At 44.7% G+C, this 3,091-nt stretch overlaps 1 pseudogene; it reads left to right on the top strand.

Moving 5' to 3' along the window:
* Positions 1 to 442: 442 nt before the first annotated feature.
* Positions 443 to 888, top strand: LOC100984809 (putative V-set and immunoglobulin domain-containing-like protein IGHV1OR21-1; annotated as a pseudogene).
* The last annotated feature ends 2,203 nt before the right edge of the window (positions 889 to 3,091 follow it).

Below are 3,091 nucleotides of genomic sequence, written 5' to 3'. Positions count from 1 at the left end.
ACAAGAATGGTTTTATTAAATAAAAAGGTACACATTTCAGAGACACACTGGTCCCAAGAGTAAGACTGCAGAGAGCAAATCCTAGAAAGGGTGGAGGCTGTCCATGTGCCATGGGAACTTGGGCTCACGCTGAGAACCATGTCCGGTGTGAGTCAGCTTCTTAGTGGAGAAATTCTCCCTTCACAAATTTCCGGGCATATAAAGGGAAACACGACATTAAATAAGAATGAAGATTTGTACCTCAGCATCCCACAGTTGTGTGGTCCATGTGAGCTATTTTCTCTTTCTCATGCTGGATCAGGTGTAACGCTATGAAGTAGTAGTCCTCATGAATATGCAAATCACCTGAGGTGAACACTACAGGTAACTCTGTGCCCTGAGAGCATCACCCAATAACCACATCCCTCCTCTAGAGAAGCCCCTGAGAGCACAGCTCCTCATCATGGAGTGGACTTGGAGGATCCTAATTTTGGTGGTCGTAGCTGCAGGTAGGATAATTCTCAGTCCCCAGGACTAAGGTGACTAGGTCCAGTCAAAGGGGGTTTTATCCACTCCCGTGTCCTCTCCACAGGTGCCCAGTCCCAGGTGCAGCTGGTGCAGTCTGGGGATGAGATGAAGAAGGCTGGGGCATCAGTGAAAGCCTCCTGCAAGACTTGTGGATACACCTTCACCAGTTACTCTATGCACTAGGTGCGCCAGGCCCATGCACAAGGGCTTGAGTGGATGGGAAGGATGTGCCCTAGTGATGGCAGCACAAGCTACGCAGAGAAGTTCCAGGGCAGAGTCACCATGACCAGGGACACATCCATCAGCACAGCCTACATGAAGCTGAGCAGCCTGAGATCTGAAGACACGGCCATGTATTACTGTGGGAGAGACACAGTGTGAAAACTCATATCCTGAGAGTGTCAGTAACCCTGAGGGAGGAAGCAGCTGTCCCAGTTTTCAGGATATGACAGGATTTATGGGGTTTAATGTTGTTTAGAAAATAGGTTATATAATTGAGGAAAAGAAGAAATAGAAAGATATATGCATTCTAATTATATAGGAAATATTCTTTTCAAATCTCACCCTATAAGCAAAATTAACAGAGTGGGAAAAGCAGCAATCAATCAAGCTGAAACAAACATTCCCATGGAGGATTTGTGGGGGCAGACGTAAATCATTTAGGGCAAGATTGCCTGATCAAATACTAAGACTAAATGTAATTTCTGAGAAATTGCCTATCTTTTTATATTAAATTTATTATAAAGCAGTTTTAGGGTTACAGCAGATGTAAAAAGTGGAAACAGAGAGCTCCCATGCACCCCTGCCCAACACATACACAGCCCTCCCCATGATCAGCTCCCTGAAACAGAGTCATAACTGCGTTATCATGGATGAACCTACATGGACACACTAGGTCTTTCCATTCCTGGTGGTCCCCGGTATAACAAACATAAATCATTGTGAAGCGCCACAGGTTCTTCAAGTGGGTTACTGGGAATGATGCCAGTTAGAGGGGAAGTGGGTGGGGCCATTCCTTTTTGCACTCTTTCTTCAGGAATCCATAAAATGCACATTGACTTAGAGCTCATCTGACTCCCGGTTTTCTATGCCCCTTCCCAGAGGGTAAGTTCTCCAAGCGTGGGAGGAAGGTCCATTTCACTAAAAGGCCAGAAGCTTCTGGTGAATTCCATAATGCACAACCTTTTTTGAGAAGTGGAGACTTTGGACATGAGGGATTTCATGTATGATGCCCTGGAGTTGGATTAAATACAGCGTAAGCTCTTGGGGGTATTTCTGGAGGAGGCCCTTTCTGCAGGAAATTAGAATACATGCAGGGGATCCAGGCAGGAAGAATCACTTCCTTTGACATCGTTTGGCACCTGAAGGAAGCCCTCTCGGGGTTGGGCACTGGTCCCACTTGCTGGCTGCACTTTAGCCAGAGGCCTGCGCCTGATCATTCTTGCAGTGGGAGAGCCTTACTGGGGTCACAGGTTATAAAAATGCCTGTCACTCTCCAGCTGAGCAAGTCCATATGCGTGCTTGTCAGTGTCAACCCCATGATGAGTGCACTCTGGAAGGTGACAATCCGCACACAAACCTCCTCCCACTAGTTACCCACTACTATACACTACTTTAAAAATTAATACTTATAATTATATAATAACATAATATATATTATATAACTATATAATAATGATTATGATGATGACATTTGGCTGTTGCAATTTCTTTAGGATCTCTGCATCTCTCTTCACTAGACATGTAAGTCTTCAGTTTCTTGTCCCTGTGACACATTGCCCAGTGTTTGAAGTAAAAGTTGTGCCGAGTACCTGAGTATGTCCTCAGAGAAGATCTCAGCAATGGTTGATTGTTCTACAGGGACTTTTCCAGGAGACCTGTCCCAGGGAGTCATGAGTTTCCTCTGGAAATACTAGCCCCTGCAGGAGTTGAGACGGAAGCAGGAGAATCAAGAGCAGGTAACAACATTGTCAGCAGGAGGCTCCAGATGCTTTCCAGACACAGTGAACCTTCACCCACTTGCCACACTGCACAGGGAGTGTGCAGGGGCACAATGAGGTGCCTGTCCGTGGGATGTTGGGGGACAAAGTGAAAACCTGAGCTCAGCATCCAGGAAAGTATGAACTCCAGCCCTGATAATGTGTAGCCTGTGTTTTCTTTCCTTCTACGTGAACACTTTGCCTTATTGTTAAGAACAGAGGATTCTAGCTCTAAGTGCACGGATTGCAGACAGCTATGACTTTCCTCTGGGCCAGGCTCCTCTTAATGTACTTCTTGGACTTATTTGTTGATGAAGGTTGGTTCCATTAAATACCAAAACAGGGTTCATATTAAAGAAAAATGAAAGAGTGACAGGTAGATTAAACCCGAGCATCCAGTTCCAGTGATTCTTTGACCCTGCCTTCCCAAAAATCTCCGATATTAACAATGACAATGCCCTCCATGGTTAGATTATATTATAAACTAGATTGAGCTAGAGTGTTTGGTGTATTAAGTCACTATTTTTTTTAGCTTCCCTGTTAGTTTTTTGTTTGTGTGTTACCATTTACTTTAAAATTCTATTAATCAGTTCTCTAGTAGGTAG

Source organism: Pan paniscus, chromosome 15 (genome assembly GCF_029289425.2).
Source record: "Pan paniscus chromosome 15, NHGRI_mPanPan1-v2.0_pri, whole genome shotgun sequence".
Classification (NCBI taxonomy): Eukaryota; Metazoa; Chordata; class Mammalia; order Primates; family Hominidae; genus Pan; species Pan paniscus.
The sequence above is the reverse complement of the archived record's forward strand: the minus strand, read 5'-3'. Positions and strand labels throughout refer to the sequence as shown.